Source organism: Cyprinus carpio, chromosome B18 (assembly GCF_018340385.1).
Source record: "Cyprinus carpio isolate SPL01 chromosome B18, ASM1834038v1, whole genome shotgun sequence".
Classification (NCBI taxonomy): domain Eukaryota; kingdom Metazoa; phylum Chordata; class Actinopteri; order Cypriniformes; family Cyprinidae; genus Cyprinus; species Cyprinus carpio.
The window spans coordinates 26,974,184-26,995,093 of NC_056614.1; the positions used below are offsets into that span (position 1 = coordinate 26,974,184).

Sequence of the window (20,910 nt, forward strand, 5' to 3'; positions counted from 1 at the left end):
TTTAGTGGCACAGTAAGCCAATCAGAAAAGATTATGTGTTGTATATAGTTATGAGGAGCAGCATTTTGAGCCAATGAACTTTAACCATGGGCGGAGCTACTCAACATGATGCTGCAGACATAGAGACCACTTGATTGTTTGTTGATAGTAAAACTCAGATTTGTATGGCAAAGAAGCTTGTATCACTTATTGTTTTATCGCTTCAAGTCTGTAGTCATAATTATCTTTATATAAACACAACAGACGTCTGTTCTGCCCTACGATAGCAAAACACAATAGCTGTGCTGACTCTGTGTGTGTGTGTGTGTGTGTGTGTGTGTGTGTGTGTGTGTGTGTGTGTGTGTGTGTGTGTTTTCTCTCAGGCAGTGCCACAGGCAGTTCATCATGGAGCTGATGTTCACGGTCTCATTAGACTCGTCTCTCTATGGAAGGAAACAGCCCTCTATCTCTGTCTCTGTCTCTGTCTCTGTTTCTTTATAGTGTTGTTTAGAGGATATTAGCATCTTTAACTGCAACAGCTGACAGAGTGTAAAAACTGACAAAGTTTGCAAACCCACCTTTATACAGTATCATCACAGTCACAACATATTAATTACATCACAAATAAAACACAACAAATGAGAATGGAGTGCGTTTGCATAAACTCACAGGTCCTCGTGTGGTTTCTGTGTTGAATTATAGCTGTGCTTATTCATCTGATGCATAATGTGTGTGTGTGTGTGTGTGTGTGTGTGTGTGTGTGTGTGTGTGTGTGTGTGTATCATGTGTTCAGTGGTTGTGTTTGTTGTCTGTGTGTGTGTGTGTGTGTGTGTGTGTGTGTGTGTGTGTGTGTGTGTGTGTGTGTGTGTGTTTGGAGGTCAGTGAAGATCTTAGCACTGTTGCTCTGTACTCTACAAACCTTTGATCCTTTGCTCCGTCCTGTCAGAACCATCCTGACGACATACAGAACCGACACACAATAAGCATGTATGTTTCCGACACACACCATTCTCACTGTGTCTCACACACACTCAGTGGCAGGTTTGTCTGTGTGTTGTGTATTTTATGCAGATGATGTCATCTGTGGAGATCATACTTCATCATAATTTACATACACCTTGCATAATCTACAAAACAAAATGTTAATAATGTATATATTATTAATAATATAATATAACATAGCATAGCATAACGTCATATCATATAATTGTATTATATATATGCATAAATTAATGAACCTAGTACAAGTCAATTAGTCTAAAAAAAATGCTTTAAAAACAATGTGATACTAACAGTTAAGTTACATCAGCAAGTAATATCATCTTGTTTTACATGTTTCTGTTTAACATGTTAAAAACTGTCTGTGTTCTGTCTGTGTGTCTGCAGTACAAGCAGGTGGAGCAGTACATGTCCTTCCATAAGCTGCCAGCAGACATGAGACAGCGGATCCATGATTACTATGAACACAGATACCAGGGGAAGATGTTTGATGAAGAGAGCATTCTGGGAGAACTGAATGAGCCACTAAGAGAGGTGAGGACACACAGATGCATGCCAGGGAATGCATGTTATTTGTGCAGTTATTGGTTTGTCTCCTGTATTGACAGTGTAAACATCCAATCACAATGCGCTATAGATGGAGCGATGAAGTATTTTGCTCCGCCTATATAAAGATCGCTTCAACTCCTCATCAGGAGGAGAGGAGAGTAGCTGAATCGGTAAAGTATAGGGACTCGCAGCGGAGGCAGGCATATAACCTATCCTAATGTGTGAGCGCGCTAGAATACATAAACACCTTTTAATAAAACGTAAATTCGTCCCCTGTGATTTTTTGGCCAAGTCAAGTCAAGTGTGTATGTCATAGAGGTTTCCATGGGCCAATGCAAATAAAGCTAGATTTAAATGAAAAAAGACACGATATTGTCGGACCTGACATTTTATTCTTATCCAAAACAAGATGTGATATGAGTGTGATACATAGGCTACATACATACAATACCACTCAAAAAAAATTTAACGGTAAGAAAAACCCAATAGCAAGATCCAAAGATCAGCATTTATCTGAAATAAAAAGTAACATTATAACATCTTTTTTAAATGTAACATTATAACATTTTGTAACATTATACATATACTATTCAAATGCTTTTTTTTTTGTGGAAAATGATGGAAATTAATACTTTTATTTTGATGCTTTAAATTGATTAAAAGTTACGATAAAGACATTTATAATGTTACAAAAAATTCTGTTCTTCTGAACTTTCTATCCATTAATGAAACCTGAAAAAATTCTACTCAGCTGTTTTCAACAATAATAATAATAAATGTTTTTTGAGCAGCAAATCAGAATATTTGAATGATTTCTGAAGGATCATGTGACTGGAGTAATGATGCTAAAAATTCAGCTTTGAAATCACAGGAATAAATTACATTTTAAAATATATTCAAATAGAGAACAGTTATTTTAAATAGTAAAACTATTTTACAATATTACTGATTTTGCTGTATTTTGGATCAAATAAATGCAGACTTGGGGAGCAGAAGAGAATTCTTTAAAAAACATTAAAAATCTTACTGTTCAAAAACTTTTGACTGGGTATATATATATATATATATATATATATATATATATATATATATATATATATATATTAGGGCTGTCAAATGATTAATCACGATTAATCACATCCATATTAGGGCTGTCAAATGATTAATCACGATTAATCACATCCAGCAGGGTATATTTATTATGTATATATAAATACACACACATAAATTATATATTTAAAAAATATTTACATGTATATACATTTATATATTTATATTCTTATATTTTATATTATATATAAATATATTTAATATATAAACATAACATATTCTTCTTAAATATATACATGCATGTGTGTGTATTTATATATACATAATAAATATACACAGTATACACACATATATTATGTAAACAAAACTTTTATTTTGGATGTGATTAATCGTGATTAATCATTTGACAGCCCTAATATATATATATATATATATATATAATGCCGATTTTTTGTCCCAGTCCAGCCCTGGCAATGAGCTCACGTTGACCTTTCTTTTCCAATGTGGTGATTGAACAGTAAGTGATATCAGAAGTCATTTTTAATTGATCAGTCTGTCTGAAATGTTTTGCTTTTCCCTTCACAGGAGATAATAAACTTCAACTGTCGGAAGCTGGTGGCGTCTATGCCGCTGTTCGCCAACGCAGATCCGAATTTTGTGACGTCAATGCTCACCAAACTTCGCTTCGAGGTCTTCCAACCTGGAGACTACATCATACGAGAAGGAACCATTGGAAAGAAGATGTACTTCATCCAGCACGGCGTGGTGAGCGTCCTCACCAAAGGAAACAACGAAACCAAGCTATCGGACGGGTCCTACTTTGGAGGTACAAATAAATTGCAAACATGGAATACAATAGTGGATCATGCGCTCACACACACACACACACACACAGAGTGGAGCTCAGCCATTTCTCCAGCTTTAATATTCATAATGATGGATTAGTTAAAACAAAAGCTTTTTGCTTCTAAGCTTTTGGGACAGTCACAGAAACGTGGGATCGCAGCCGATAAGTGCCCTATCTCTGGGACATTAACACAGATACATAGCAGGTAATGTTTGTGGTGCAGCTGTTCAAGTTTCTGTTCTTCAGTTTTCATAATTCAGAACAGAGCTGTGAAGATACATAAAATAACAGCTTATTTCATGTACAGCTTATAAACACTACAATTCAAGATTTCCTTTCAAGATCAAGTCATTAAAGAATTTTAATGCTTTTATTCATCAAGGATGCATTAAACTGATCAAAAGTGACAGTGGAGAATTCTATTTCAAATAAATTCTGTTCTTTTGAACTTTCTATTCATTAAAGAATCCTGAAAAATAAAATGTATCACGATTTTGAATATGAAGCTGCATGGCTGCTTTTAACATTGATCTTAATCAGAAATTGTTTCTTCAAATTCTAATATGCAAATCAGCATATTAGAAAGATTTCTGAAGGATCATGTGGCATTGAAGACTGGAGTAATGATGCTGAAAATTCAGTTTTGATCCCAGCCATCAATGACATTTCACCATATATTCAAAAGAAAACATTTACTTGAAATTGTAATAATATTTCACAATATTACTGTATTTTTGATCAAATAAATGCAGCCTTGGTGAACAGAAGAGACTTCTTTTTCAAAAACATTAAAAAGTGGTACATATTTTTCATATATATATATAATCTATAATTTATAGGTGACATTTTACAATGTGTCATTTATTAACATTAGTTAATGCATTAGCTAACATGAACCAACAATGAGCAATATATTTTTTCAGCATTCATTAATCTTTGTTAAACAAAAAAACAGTTATTCATTGTTTTAATACATAGTGCTTTAACTGATGTTAACAGATATAACTTTTAAAAATGTATTACTAAAAGGTACAATTACGATTGTATTAATTAAGATTAAGATCATTTAAAATTAAGACAAAATTTGAGATAATATGATAATGTCTGCTGTCTGTGATGTCACTAGTGAAGCTTTGAGACTGTAGGTGCCTCCCAAAATGCTTTAATTTAACAGGCTATCAGATTCTGATTATGCATGACAAAATAACCTTATTTAATTCATACACTACATAGTTGAGTGTATAAATGCATAGTGTACAGTGTGTCATTTAGGACACAGCTTGTGTGTGTTCTGGCGTTCTTTGTTGTCATGATGTAATTTTCCTGTGGTTCCAGATTTATTAGTCACATTTCAGATGGTTTGTGGGTAATTTGGTCCAAGCAATGTGAATACAGCCTTAGTTGAGGTCAAAGGTCAGGACTGCAACTCTTGACACTCTTTCATCTGCTTTATTTCATTGAGTGGTTACTGTTTAAATAGTGAGGCATTTAACCGCCTGTGACCCGTCCACCCAAGGCTAATTACAGCTCATGTACTCTTCCCGACCTCTGACCTCATCCCGTGGGAACTCTGATGGAAATAATGGAGAGATAACACGTAATCCATCTCTGTCGTTAATCTGCATTTCACATAACTACATGCTCCTGACAATCTTCAAGTCCTTCCTGGCACCAGTGCATGCTGGGAAAGGAACGGAAAGCCGTGGAGAACTTGTTTTTAACCCGAGTTTTTCGCTCATGAAATTAATTTATGTAACGGCTCTTCAGGGCAGTGTGAGATTTTACTGTCTTGGTGTCTGTTATTTATTACTTATGTGACACTGGCTTTGGCCAAAACTAGTTGACTTACAAGACAGCATAATTATGCTACAGGCTTCACATGGAGAGCTTAAACTGCTGTCTATGTAGGCAGCTCAGTAAGGTTTGAAACAGTTCATCACATAAATAAGGGAGTAAGAAACATGCATGAGCTTGTCTTTAAATGGCACACATGAGAAAACACGAATGCCCTAGCGATTCCTGTGATTATGTTGGCCATCAATGATTCACATGCAGAGACTGATGATAATTATGGGCATGCTGCTTATACCAAGTCATGTGACTAGCTCTCCATAATGAGGTTGTATGGTTGAGCTTGACATAATGAGGAAGGATGAATATGAAAGAAGATATTGACAAGAGTGAGATAGGCCAGGTTTATTTATGTATGTATTTCATTTATTTATTTATTTTTAATTTATTTTTTGTTATGCAGTTATTGTGGTATTCTTGATTGCTAGGTGGTATCTAGAGCATTCTGCATGGTGTTTCGAGTGGTTGCTAGGGTGTTTTGTATGGTACTGTTGGTACTGGGTACTATGGTACTATGGTACTGGGTGGGTGGTTTCTAGGGTGTTCCGGCTGGTTGTTAGGGTGTTTTGGATAGTTGGTGGTTTTCAGGGTGTTCTGGCTAGTTGTTAGTGTTTTGGATGTTAGGTGGTTTTTAGGGTGTTCTGGCTGGTTGTTAGGGTGTTTTGGATAGTTGGTGGTTTTTAGGGTGTTCTGGCTAGTTGCTAGGGAGTTTTGGATTTTAGGTGGTTTTTAGTGTGTTTTCTGGCTAGTTGTTAGTGTTTGGGATGTTAGGTGGTTTTTAGTGTGTTCTGGCTAGTTGTTAGTGTTTGGGATGTTAGGTGGTTTTTAGAGTGTTCTGGCTGGTTGTTAGTGTGTCTTGGATGGTTGGTTGGTTTTAGTGTGTTCTGGCTGGTTGTTAGGGTGTTTTGGATGGTTGGTGGTTTTTAGGGTGTTCTGGCTGGTTGTTAGGGTGTTTTGGATGTTAGGTGGTTTTTAGGGTGTTCTGGCTAGTTGTTAGTGTTTTGGATGATAGGTGGTTTTTAGGGTGTTCTGGCTGGTTGTTAGGGTGTTTTGGATGGTTGGTGGTTTTTAGTGTGTTCTGGCTGGTTGTTAGGGTGTTTTGGATGGTTGGTGGCTTTTAGGGTGTTCTGGCTGGTTGTTAGGCTGTTTTGGATGGTTGGTGGTTTTTAGGGTTTTTTGTTTGTTTGTTGTTGTTTTGGATGATAGGTGGTTTTTAGGGTGTTCTGGCTGGTTGTCAGGGTGTTTTGGATGGTTGGTGGTTTTTAGGGTGTTCTGGTTGGTTGTTAGGGTGTTTTGGGTGTAGGTGGTTTTTAGGTGGTTTTGGATAGGGTGTTCTAGGATGCTGGTTGCTAGGTGTGGTTTGTTTGTGTTTTAGTTGGTTTTTAGGGTGTTCTGGCTGGTTGTTAGGGTGTTTTGGATGGTTGGTGGTTTTTAGTGTGTTCTGGCTGGTTGTTAGGGTGTTTTGGATGATAGGTGGTTTTTTAGGGTGTTCTGGCTGGTTGTTAGGGTGTTTTTGGATGGTTGGTGGTTTTTAGTGTGTTCTGGCTGGTTTGTTAGGGGTGTTTTGGATGATAGGTGGTTTTTAGGGTGTTCTGGCTGGTTGTTAGGGTGTTTTGGATGGTTGGTGGTTTTTAGGGTGTTCTGGCTGGTTGTTAGGGTGTTTTGGATGTTAGGTGGTTTTTAGGGTGTTCTGGCTGGTTGCTAGGGTGTTTTGGATGTTAGGTGATTTTTAGTGTGTTTCTGGCTAGTTGTTAGTGTTTTGGATGATAGGTGTTTTTTAGGGTGTTTCTGGCTGGTTGTTAGGGTGTTTTGGATGTTAGGTGGTTTTTAGGGTGTTCTGGCTAGTTGTTAGTGTTTTGGATGTTAGGTGGTTTTTAGTGTGTTCTGGCTAGTTGTTAGTGTTTTGGATGTTAGGTGGTTTTTAGGGTGTTCTGGCTGGTTGTTAGGGTGTTTTGGATGGTTGGTGGTTTTTAGGGTGTTCTGGCTGGTTGTTAGGGTGTTTTGGATGTTAGGTGGTTTTTAGGGTGTTCTGGCTAGTTGTTAGTTTTTTGTATGTTAGGTGGTTTTTAGGGTGTTCTGGCTGGTTGTTAGGGTGTTTTGGATGGTTGGTGGTGGTTTTTAGGGTGTTCTGGCTAGTTGTTAGTGTTTTGGATGTTAGGTGGTTTTTAGGGTGTTCTGGTTGGTTGTTAGGGTGTTTTGGATGTTAGGTGGTTTTTAGGGTGTTCTGGCTAGTTGTTAGTGTTTTGGATGTTAGGTGGTTTTTAGGGTGTTCTGGTTGGTTGTTAGGGTGTTTTGGATGTTAGGTGGTTTTTAGTGTGTTCTGGCTAGTTGTTAGTGTTTGGGATGTTAGGTGGTTTTTAGAGTGTTCTGGCTGGTTGTTATGGAGTTTTGGATGGTTGGTGGTTTTTAGGGTGTTCTGGCTGGTTGTTAGGGTGTTTTGGATGGTTGGTGGTTTTTAGGGTGTTCTTTATGGTTTTTTTTTTGGATGTTAGGTGGTTTTTAGGGTGTTCTGGCTAGTTGTTAGTGTTTTGGATGATAGGTGGTTTTTAGGGTGTTCTGGCTGGTTGTTAGTGTGTTTTGGATGGTTGGTGGTTTTTAGGGTGTTCTGGCTAGTTGTTAGTGTTTTGGATGATAGGTGGTTTTTAGTGTGTTCTGGCTAGTTGTTAGTGTTTTGGATGTTAGGGGTGGGTTGGCTTTTAGGGTGTTCTGGCTGGTTGTTAGGCTGTTTTGGATGGTTGGTGGTTTTTACATTTACATTTAATCATTTACCAGACGCTTTTATCCAAAGCGACTTACAAATGAGAACAGAAGAAACAATCAGATCAACAAGAGTACAACAACGGTATACAAGTGCTATGACAAGTCTCAGTTAGTCCAGTACAGAACATGTAGCCAGGGTTTTTTTTTTTTTTTTTTGACTCAGCTGTTCGAATTGAGATCGGGAGGTCATTCCACCAGCTGGGCGCAGTCCAGGAAAAAGTCTGTGAGAGTGATTTTGAACCTCTTTGGGATGGCACCACAAGGCGTCATTCACTTGCAGAGCGCAAACTTCTGCAGAGCGCAAACTTTTTAGAGTGTTCTGGCTGGTTGTTAGGCTGTTTTGGATGGTTGGTGGTTTTTAGAGTGTTCTTGCTGGTCGTTATGGAGTTTTGGATGGTAGGTTGTTTTTAGGGTGTTCTGGCTAGTTGTTAGGGTGTTTTGGATGTTAGGTGGTTTTTAGGGTGTTCTGGCTGGTTGTTATGGAGTTTTGGATGGTTGGTGGTTTTTAGGGTGTTCTGGCTGATTGCTTGGTTGTTCTGGATGGTTGCTAGGTTTTTTTCTGGGTGTTCTGAGTGGCTGTTGCCTTAACTCAAAAGAGTCATGCATCTTCAAGTCTCTTTTCTAGTCTGTTGATTTGTTAAACCACTGACTCTAACTATGAGCCGCAGCACTAGTGATGCTCTGCACTACTGAGGAGTAAACAGTCTCTCTGATATGCTTTATTTTGACACACACACACTGCAGGTGGACCATGGCTGTAATACATGTGCTGTCTCTGGATAAAAGCTTTAATCTGCAGCAGGATCTCAGAGCGCAGCAGGAGTGTGTGTGTGTTGGGTTTGTTTTTTGTTTAGTTCTTTGTTTGTTTGTTGTGATGGTGGGGATTTTTTTATTTATTATGTTGTGGATGGTTTTTTTCTTGAAAATCCCTCAGATCTGAGTCATCTCAGCCTGTTTCTGTCAAAAGAGGAGGAAAATTGAACATGGTGTCTCATCAATGTTATCATCTTGGGATCTGAGACAGACAGAATGGCATGAGTGTGTGTGTGTGTGTGTGTGTGTGTGTGTGTGTGTGTGTGTGTGTGTGTGTCAGAACAAGTTTTAAAGTGGAGGAAGTGATGTCACGACAGTGACGTCTCTGCTCATGAATATTAATTATATCGTGCATACCTTGCTGCATACTGTAACATTACTGAACTATCCATTCACTAAGTCATTAATATTCAAGAGGCCAACCTTCACTTTTGATTTGTAATTCAGGTCTTGTGCACATTTTTAAGTCGAAAGGCGTTGATAAAAAAAAAAAAAAAAAATTAATGGCATTTTTCTGATGCCTTACATCTCCAAGATGTTTTTATCTGGATATCAGGGTTGTGGTGGTCATCAGATTTCCCTGTTGAAATATGTGAATTATATACCTGTAATTTAAGTTTTTTAATTTGAGCCAACAAGTACATATATTTAGATATCAGCTGACTACATTTAGTTCATGCAGACTGAAAAACAGCCGACTGGTACTTCTGGTGTGAGACAGAGAGTAATTCTCTGAAGTCTCTCTCTCTCTATCTCTCTCTCTCTCTCTCTCTCTCTCTCTCTCTCTATCTCTCTCTCTCTCTCTCTCTCTCTCTCTCTCTGTGTGTGTGTGTGTGTGTGTGTGTGTGTGTGTGTGTGTGTGTGTGTGTGTGTGTGTGTGTGTGTGTGTGTGTGTGTTTGAGTTTGAATTGTGGTTTTGCCAAATGCAGTGAGTGAGGCTGCTGTGCTTATAATCCTCTCACGGTTCGAGCTCTGTGACTCTCATTACACACTGACACATTGAGAGTTTTACAGGGAATGTGTTGCACAGGTTCACTGACTCATTTTGCTCATTTATTCTGGCTTATTTGCTCTTTTTTTAAGTCCTAATGTTCCTGTCCATTAAAACCAGTGGAATTATGCGGAAATGACAGGATATTAGAATTAGTGTTCGAGTTCAAAGTCTAATACAGCCCATTTCTGAATAGTTTCTGTTATTTTGAATATTCTGGGCAATATGACAACATATACTGTATAACATGCATAAAATGCTTTAAATGTGTCTTATCTAATCGATTTTTGTTCTATAATGACTTATTCTTGTAATTCATAATAATATTGTGAATAATCTGATATTTAGGCTTGTCTCCATCAAGTTACAAATAAAATGAGGAAATTATTATGAAATAATAAATTATTATGAATTATTATTAAATACATTCTAAACAATTATTTAGAATTATAAATGATTATTTATGTATTACTATAATTATTTATTTCACTAGATTAGCCACAAATAGGTTTATTATATATAACCCCTTTTTGTTCTTAAATTAAAAAAAATATATATATCATTATATTTATACTGCCATGTTACCATGCTGTTGTTGTTTGTTTGTTTGTTTATTTGTTTGTTTGTTTGTTTTATTTTATTTTCTGAAGTTCCCTGGAGTTGCACATAAATATAGGCAGTAATTACATGATTAATCTGCCATTTTGAGATTATGTTCATATCTCCCTGGCTCTGAAGTGTTTGTGATGTTTAGATTGTCAGCTTAGTGTTTAATAACAAAAACATGGATGTACAGCACAGTTAAAGGGATAGATCACCAAAAAATGAAAATTCCAAACAGTTGCTAGGAGCCATTCATTCATCATTCCATAGGTTTTTTCCCCCTATATTATGGAAGCCAATAGTTACTTGTAACTTCTTGATTATCAGCACTCTTCAAAATATCTTCTTTTTGGGTGAACTACCTCTTTAACATAATCCTCACACACACACACACACACACACACACACACACACACTCGCTCTTCTCCATCATGGTAAACAATCCCAGTATTCCACCGGATTATTCCAGCAGGATTTCCTGCTGGATGTTGTTTTATTTTGATGAGTCAGAGATCAGCTGTTGAACGCATCACGTTAATGGAAACGCTGCCATGAGCTAAACTGGGGTCAGTGTGAGATCACAAAATCATTCTGAAACAAACCCACTGTCACGTCTGTGTGTCCGGCCAGCATGTCATTCAAATGCCACGTCAAACAGGAAAATATTACTCAGGAGACAAATACAAACGAGTCAATAGTCATCATACAGTAAGAAAACTGTCTCTGACTGCAGCTCAAGTATTGATCAGTGCTGCGAATCTTACCATCTGATTCAGATTCAGGGAGTCGTGTTCACAGTTCTCGATGCTTTGTAATGTGCTTCTGCATGTGAATTGTTAATAAAATATAATCAAATGTAAAATTCTAATATTGACTTTCTGTCATGTCTTTGAAAAGAATCGTTTGGCGTCTGTAAATCCATTTCTTCCCCCGTCCCTGTTATTGATGTTTGGCACTTAAGAAGCAGAGAGGATTGTGGGTATTGGTTGTTTAGCAGCCAGTGGTTTTGCTCTTCTCTGGAGGGCAGCAGAGGGCAGTGTTGCCAGTTCTGCACCCCGATAAATGGGGCATAATTCTGCTGATCCGCCGTGACATGAGCTCTTCCAGTCCTGTAAGCTCTGAGTGGCATTTAGTGCTTCAGCTGTGGATTGCAGAACTTTTTTAATCCAAAAAAGGGGGAAGGATAGTTGTTTTTGAGCGTGTGTTTGTTTTTTTTTCTTAGAAAAGAAAGTCAGCGTGATCAGTTCTGTGTGTGTTTGGAGGGAGAATGTGATCGGATGTGTGTTTTCTGGTCTGCACACACAGGTTCACCAAAGGTTCATGCTGAACAGTGATGTTTGGGAGCTCAATGTCATTTCTGGCAGAATTTGATGGAGTTGTCTGTGTCATGCAGCTTTAATGAAGAATCCCTGTGTGTGTGTGTGTGTGTGTGTGTGTGTGTGTGTGTGTGTGTGTGTGTGTGTGTGTGTGTGTGTGTGTGTGTGTGTGTGTGTGTGTGTGTGTGTGTGTGTGTGTGTGTGTGTGTGTGTGTGTGTGTGTGTGTGTGTCTACAGGAGCAATGTGAGATGAGCTAAGAGAATCATTTATGTTGATACATACAAGTACTGATGGCATTGTTGTATTATAATTAGATTTTTGTTAAATTCCATTTTAATACAGTAATTTCAGTTTAGATTTAATTACTTCCTCAAGTTTTACTTTGACTTCTTGAGTTTTAAAAAAAATTTGAAGAAATACTACATTCTCTCAACCTTTCCATCATAAAATGCTTATAATTTCCTTTTAAAAAAGCAAATAATTTATAATAATATTTATTATAATTTGCAGTATTAACCTAAAGAGAAAAAAAATTATATTGCCAGCCTGATTGTTTATACATTTTATGAATGCAATTTATTATAATTATAAATGCTAATAATAAAAATAAAATAGTCATAAATGCAATTATAATAATTTATTAAAATTTGCATTTATAACCTATAGAATAAAATATATAATAACAACTCTGCCCATATCAAAAGCTTATAAATACATTTTGTAAATGCAAATTATCATAGCCAAATAAATTTGTTTATATTAATTTATTATATATTATAATTTGAATTTATAGGTTAAAAATAATATTGCTTATGAATGCATTATATAAATGCAATGTATTAGAATTATATCATAATATAATTCATATAAATGCATTTATAAAAATTTACTTATTATAATTTGCACTTCTTAGAACTCTGCAGGATCTCAGTACCAGTACGTGGTAGAAGTGCACACTGATGTGTTGATGTCTTCTCTCGTTCAGAGATTTGTCTGCTGACACGAGGCAGACGCACCGCCAGCGTCCGGGCCGACACATACTGCCGTCTGTACTCTCTGTCTGTGGACAACTTCAATGAGGTCCTGGAGGAGTATCCCATGATGAGGAGAGCATTTGAGACCGTCGCTCTGGACCGCCTGGACCGCATCGGTAAGAAGTTTAGCATACTACTCCATACTACTAATACAGTATGAACACAGCATCTGCGAAATCAGTATTATTTTCATGTTCTTTAATCAGGAACAGCTTTAGTCTCATTATAATGCATATCTCTTACTGTACACCAATTGAAACTGAAGTTAACTTAAACTCTCACTCCCTCTTGTGTCTAATGTCTCACAATGGAGTGTAAACTCTCTGTCAGCGTCTCGTGTTTCATGTCTTATTGAGTCAGTCAGTCTGGGCTCGTCAGGGTCTCGCTGCTGTTTACGCAGCACATACTGTTTATTTTCCCTCAGTAGGAGGTAACACACTCTTGTCCGTCACTGTAAACATCCACATCCACATCCAGCTCCCTCTGCCCACTCACCGCGGTAAAAACAACAAACTGAATCATTGGATAGCTGAGCTGTTCACACAATTCGAGACTGCAAGAGGGCTTATTATAAAGGACACACTGGAAAAACTCCACATAAACCACCTTCAAAAGCTGCTCTGTGTATGAGGACTGATACATATGTTCTCTATATTCCTGAACACGCGCATCCTCTTGCTTGCTGTAGTTTTAAGCCCATGCTGCTCTCAGTCACTCACAACGTACAGACACCGGTAATTAATTACAGATTAAATAGATCTGCATCTGTACTGTAATGAATTGAGGTTCACACAGGTTGATTGTGTCCCTGCGGTGTAGCACTGCTTAATCACTCCTCTTCCTATCAGAAAATGGCCTCAACTCTAATCCAATTTGTAGTTTAGCAGATTATTTTGAAGAAAATAAGAATTATTCAATTATTATTACAGAATTGTTTTAGACAATCTGCATTGGGGCACTCTGGGTGGGACAAAGCTCACCCTAAAAATAATCTTGTTTTGTTTATATATATATATATATATATATATATATATATATATATATATATATATATATATATATATATATATACAGTACAGGTCAAAAGTTTGGAAACATTACTATTTTTAATGTTTTTGAAAGAAGTTTCTTCTGCTCATCAAGCCTGCATTTATTTGATCAAAAATACAGAAAAATATATGATATATTATTATAAAATGATATATTATTACAATTTAAAATAATTGTTTTTAAATTTATTATACTTTAAATGATAATTTATTTCTGTGATGCAAAGCTGAATTTTTAGGATCATTATCACATGATCCTTTAGAAATCATTCTAATATGAGGATTCATTATCAAAGTTGGAAACAGTTTCTGCTGCTTAATATTTTTTCAGAACATGTGATACTTTTTTAGGATACTTTAATGGATAAAAAGTACAAAAAGCCAAAAAAAAAGAAAAAAATGAAGAAGAAGCTATGTTTTTTAAAATATAAATATTTTTGTAAAAACAATATACACTACTGGTCAGTAATTTGGGGTCAGTAATTTTTTTTTTTCTTTCTTTTTTTAAATAAAATCAATACTTTTATTCAGCAAGGATGTGTTAAATTGATAAAAAGTGATAGTAAAGAAAATATATTAGTAGAATATATATTATTAGAATTTTTATTTTTATTTTGAATAAATGCAGTTCTTTTTAACCTTTTATCAAATATATTAGACAGCAGAACTGTTTCCAACACTCATAATAAATCAGAATATTAGAATGATTTCTAAATGATCATGTGATAGACTGGATGTTACATGTGACACTGAAGGCTGGAGTAATGATGCTGAAAATTCAGCTTTGCATCACAGGAATAAATTTTTTTTTTAAAGTATATTCAAATAGAAAACTATTATTTTATGTTGTAATAATATTTCACAATATTACTGTTTTTTCTGTATTTTTGATCAAATAAATGCAGGCTTGATGAGCAGAAGAAACTTCTTTCAAAAACTAGTAATGTTTCCAAACTTTTGATATATATATAAACACACACAAACATAATATATGTGTATATGTATATAATATATATGTATAATTATATACATTACACATATATACATATAATTATACACATAATAATTATGTTTCCAAACTTTTGATATATTAAATTACTAAATGATTGTATAAGAATTTATTATAAAGAATTAGATAGATAGATAGATAGATAGATTTATTATAAAGAATTAATATTAGATAGATAGATAGATAGATAGATAGATAGACAGATTTTAATAAATTAAATCTAGTGCAGCTGTAGCTTTAAATAAATCAAGTATACTCTTTAAAAGCATGGGTTTTTGTTGGGGGGGGGGTTCTACTATTGTATTGCCTGAAGAGCAAAAGTCTCTTATGTCGTGCTCGGGTCTGCATCAGCCCCAGTGTGAGTAAAGTAGTAAGTGATAGCAAGATGTTACCAAACATAGCAAAGTGCCCTCTGCTCATTCAGGCTCTTGGCCTCTTGTTTATAACAGTTCGGCGTAAGGTAAAGGTCGTGTCTGCACTCTGTTTTTGTACTCTTTCTTATTTGGGGCTCAGCAGTGAGGAGCAGGCAAAGGCAGGCAGGTCAGCCTGTAGAAATGATCTGCCCCCTGCTACACTGAGCTATTTCCATTCGGCCTGTGTCCTCACCGCGAGCAGCCCCTCCGTCTCTGATTGCGCTTGGAGCCGTCCTGAGGCGAGCCCAAGCTCCAGGACTGCTCAACAGGGGTGATGTGGTGTGTGAGATGAATCAAAGCGCTGTTGAAACAGTAGACATATCGAGCAGAGTGCTGCGTTTGATATTTAATATTCAAGGCGTAGCCTGAGGGTGAATAATAAAATTTTTAGTGGGTATTAATAAAAAAAGCCATGATATTATTTAAAAAAAAAGCCATGAAGGAAGAATGCAAGCAGCTAAAATACTAACAAATGACTTAGTACAATCATTCATACACCTTGTGTGTCTATATATAACCCATTTATATATATATATTATATATATATATATATATATATATATATATATATATATACCCATAGATATACCATAGAATTATAGAACAGAATACAGAGTAACAAGAAAACCACAGAATTACCATGCTTTGTACAAAATGTACAAAAAAGGAAATACCATGGTACTGAATGACTACCATATTCATATACCAAAGAATTATAGAACAGAATATAGAGTTACAACAAAACCATGGTATTACCATGCTATCATGTCCACAAAATAGTAATACAACAGTACTTGTTCTTAGTGTTCTTTATAAAAGATATGTTTTCTGCTGACTACAAATCTGATTTTTTTTGTCTTTCATCTCTTAGGGAAGAAGAACTCTATTCTCCAGCACAAGGTCCAACATGACTTGAATTCAGGAGTTTTGAACTACCAGGAAAGTGAGATCATCCAGCAGATCGTGCAGCACGATCGAGACATGGCTCACTGTGCCAACCTAATGCAGAGTCCGTCGCCGCCTGCTCCTCCGTCCCCTACTCCCGTCATCTGGTCTTCTGTGATCCCCTGATGCAATCTACTATATGATGTGGTGACGACATCAGTTGATTTTGTATTGACCTAACCCCCACCTCCCCGCCACTCTCTTCCGACCTCCGGTGTCCCTTCTGGGATCGAGAAACGAGCCGCCCAGCCGGCTAAAGAGGTTTCAGACAATCACACCAAAACCAGGAGATCCCGAATCAGCTGGTGACTCTCCATCGGGTTCCCCATTAAAGATTCGTCCGGGAGTCGATACGCCGCTTCTCGCATACCTCCGGACGCAGCACTCATCAGGAGCAACCACTTCCAGCCAGCAAGCTGGAATTTCGTCATTCCCATTTGGAAGCTTCTCTTCTTCATCGGCGTCTCCGACTTCTAGCACCGCACAGCTCCATTCGCAGCCAAGACAAAAGCAAGCCGTCGCTCCTAGCACTCCTCCCCAGTCAGGACATCTCCAAGCAGGATTTCCAACTGGGATCTTGGCTACGACCTCATCAAATACTAGCCCTCTTTCCACAGGCTTGTTCAGCCATGCACCCAGTCAATTGCTGCATGGCCAACCCCAACCAAAACCCTCTCAAACTGGCTCCCTGCAGCAATTTGCTACTGAAGGGGGCAAGACTTCCACTGGGTTGAACCTCTTCCACACTCCCCCACCCGGATCCCCTGCTTCCAGCCGTTCCCAAGCCCCCGAGAGTTCCACGTCATCCCAGATCCCACCTGCTTTATCCGCTTACCTTCCTTTGGAAAGGTCAGCGCTGGCCTCGCTCGCTCAGTACGGCTCAGCGAACACCTCGCCCTGCTACACCCCTCTAGCCCCGAGTCCGACCATCCAGAGTCCCGTCACGGGGAGAACTTTCCACTACAGTGACCCTTCCAGCACCGCCGGCTCCCACACCTCCCTGCTCCTCCCACAGTCCTCCTGCCCCGGCCAGCTCCCGGGTCACCACTCTTCAGGCACAGACTCTCCGCTGGGCCGCTTTTATGAGGATTTGAACATACTGTCCAGCTCCCATCCTGTAGAGGCAGCGGGTCAGTCTTCCCCTTGGGAGCCCGGTTACTGCCTCTCGCCGTATTCGTCCCCAACGCTCACCCCTAAACCCTGTAGCTCGGTATCAGGGCACATGGTCGGCCCCGTACAGACTTCACCGGGCTCTCGAGGCCAAGCTTGTTCTATAGGGACGTCACCTGCACTTTCTCTCCCGCGCGCCTCTGACCGCCGCCCGTCTGAACTAGAACCGCTCCGTACGAAGCTCCCCTCCAATTTGTGAGGCTAAATCACACCCTCCTAACTCAGTAATAGCGATCTTCCTCTGTGTGGCGTTTGGCGTTTTCTTTCGTTATCTCTGTATCGGCACTGTGTTTTAATCGTAATCATTTTAAATATCTAAATATTACTGTGATTTTAATAAGATGAGAACTACCGAGTTAACTTAGAGCTTTAGATTTCTCTTTCGTTTTGCTTTGTTATCCTCCTTTTTCAATCATGAATATATATATGGAATTATATATTTAAATATATGTTAATCAGTCTATAGGAGGGTGTGAAATGCTACATATATTAAGACCTAAAGGACAATTGTTTATTTTATACCTATGCCAAATGCATCCGTAAGAGTTTGGTTTGGTTGGTTTGGACTCTTTTGCAGGAACCTATGCACTCACTCCTGCATATGAAAACTGATTTTTGTCTGATCCAAAACACCTTTTTAGTCACCCTAATGAGGATCACATATTGCTGATCTTGAATCTAAGGGGTTATTTAAGAAATTGTACCTGTTTATTAATCCTGCAAATGTTTTGGGACCTTCCGAGGTGGAGAACATAGGAAAACCAAAAAAATTCTCAATCAACATTTTCTTTAGCATTTCTTTGTTTGTAGTAATATAAGTGGGCGAGGGTTCGAGAAATGTCCCAACTAAATCACAATTCACTTGTGTCTTCCAGAATCATACGACAGTGTAGCCCTGCAAGACTGTGTGTGTGTGTGTGTGTGTGTGTGTGTGTGTGTGTGTGTGTGTGTGTGTGTGTTACATCTTGATGCAAGTGGCAATCAAGTTAGACTTACCAAGAATAGTTTTGCCTTGTCAAAACAAAGAAGAAATGGAAAACCTGCATGATTTATTTTTTGTTTGTAAATTAAGTAAGCAAAATTAGTTAGTAAGCTGCTCAAAGGTGATTTTGTTTGTTTTTCTATATCTTTAGCTGCTAATTGATTAGGTGGAATGGAGTGAAGGATTCTGAATGTACCGTGTAAGTCCAAACTATGATGATCAAATCCGTTCAGGGCTGATGATTGAAGATCTCAGCAGACGTCTGTCACACACACCTGAGTCCCTCACAGGTCACGACCCTCAGCCACAGCGTTCTGATTTAAAAGGACAGACAGGCACATTTCGGGCGACCTTTGACCCTTGTCAGCTTGAGAACAGGACACTGCGATGACCAGCATCAGATAGACGGCCCAGAACTGTAATGATGCACAAAACTTGATTCAGTTTAAGAAAAAAAAAAAAATAATAATAATAATAATAATAATTACACACACACTACCATTCAAATGTTTGCAATAAGCAAGATTTTTTATGTTTTTTAAAGAAGTCTCTTCTGCTCATAAGGTCACTGAGTTTTTATTTGATTATATGGTGATTTATTTAATATTTTGGTGTATTATTACAATTAAGGGTTTTTTTGTTTATGTTTTAAAATATAATTCATGCCTGTGATGGCAAAGCTGAATTTTCGTAAACCATTACTCCAGTCTTCAGTATTACACGATCAATCAAAAAAATCATTCTTATATTCTGATATATTATTAATGTTGGAAACCGTTAATATTAATATTAATATTAATATATTAATATTTTTTGGAACCTGTGATACTTTTTTCAGAATTCTTAGATGAATAAAAAGTTACAAATCTTTTGTAACAATATAAAAGTCTTTACTATCACTTTTGATCAATTCTTTGATTAATAAAAATTACTAATTTCTTTCAAAAAAATTACAGATCTTACTAATCCCAAACTGTTGAATTATAGTGTATATAACACAATATACAGTATATTTTTAATGACTAATCTGTAAATGGATAGTTGTCAAGAGTCAAAATGTATAGTCTTTTTTTAACTAAAAATTAGTTATTTAGTTTATTATATATATATATATATATATATATATATTATATATAATATATATATATATATATATATATATATATATAACATTACTTTTAGTTAGTCCTGCTGTTTGAGAAATCATTTTTGTCAACTGCATTTACAAATTTTTACATTTTATGGCATAAAGGAGTGTTAAATTCACTATTAACATACTTGAGTGTTCTGGGTCATTGCATACTGGAGAATCATTCATATGTGGAGCACAAACGGCATGGATCTTTCTGTCAGAGAAATCATTTTCCTCTGTAACATAAATGACTAGTAAGTCACTGTGTTATTTCTAAAGGCCTATTTGAGATTTTTTCCCCTGTTCTTTCTCACCCTCAGTGTGTCTCGAAGTGAAATACAGCATTTATACACACCTGAGAGCATCTGACCTGAGCAAAGTTCATAAGTTGTGAAAACTCCGCAAGTGAGACAGGGGGAGCAAGGGAGACGGGAAGCACAAATGCAACAAGACACTGATGTATTGAAGAGGTGATGTGTGCTGACTGGCAGCCAGGGGCCCGGCAGGTAGGCAGGACCCCCACGGGCCGCTCACCGTGATGAGAGGGTTGTTCAGGGAGCCGCCGCGTGTCTTGTGATTGTTTCTCAGGGCTCTCAGAAGTTTCCGGAGGGGGTAGAGTATTGATTGTGTAGTATTTGAGAATTTTTTTGTGACAGTTACATAAATAAATAAAAACACAAAGGGAACCGGAGGGAGCTGAACCTCTGTCGGCTGATGGGAAGTAGAAAGAGAAGGAATCAAGGCAAATAAGTGACTGATTAGAGAAGCGTAGCACGAAATCCAGAGCAGAGCTGTCAAACAAGACACTGTCACTCCACTGAATCAGAGCATCCAGTTCAGAATCAGGCTCATTGTCAGTTGTTTTGTTTTAAATGCAACTAAATCTTTCTAAGGTGCAAAGGTGTGCATTGAAATGACTCTTGTCTCATCTTGTCTGCTTTGAGCAACTGGCGACTAATTTAGGGTGTTATTCATGGAACATGAGTAGAACATTTGTATAAATCTCTACCATTCAAAACACCTTTAATGCTCATCAAGGCTGCATTTATTTGATCAAAAATACAGTAAAAATTTAAAATAAAAATACAGTAAAAATTTGAAATATTATTACAATTAAGTGTTTACTATGTAAATATATTGTAAAATAATTTATTCCTGTGATGTGCAGCTGAATTTTCAGCATCATTACTCCAGTCTTTAGTGTCACATGATCTTCAGAAATCATTCTAATATGCTGATTTGCTGCTCAAGAAACATTTCTGATTATTATCAATGTTGAAAACAGTTGTGCTGCACAATATTTTTGTGGAAACTATGATAGATGCATTTTATTTTTCAGAATCTTTGATGAATAGAAGGTTCAAAAGAACAGCATTTATTTGAAATAGAAATCCTTTGTAACTTTATAAATGTCTTT

At 37.1% G+C, this 20,910-nt stretch overlaps 1 pseudogene; it reads left to right on the forward strand.

The window, feature by feature from the left end:
- Positions 1 to 1,369: 1,369 nt before the first annotated feature.
- Positions 1,370 to 18,420, forward strand: LOC109098721 (annotated as a pseudogene).
- Positions 18,421 to 20,910: the final 2,490 nt, after the last annotated feature.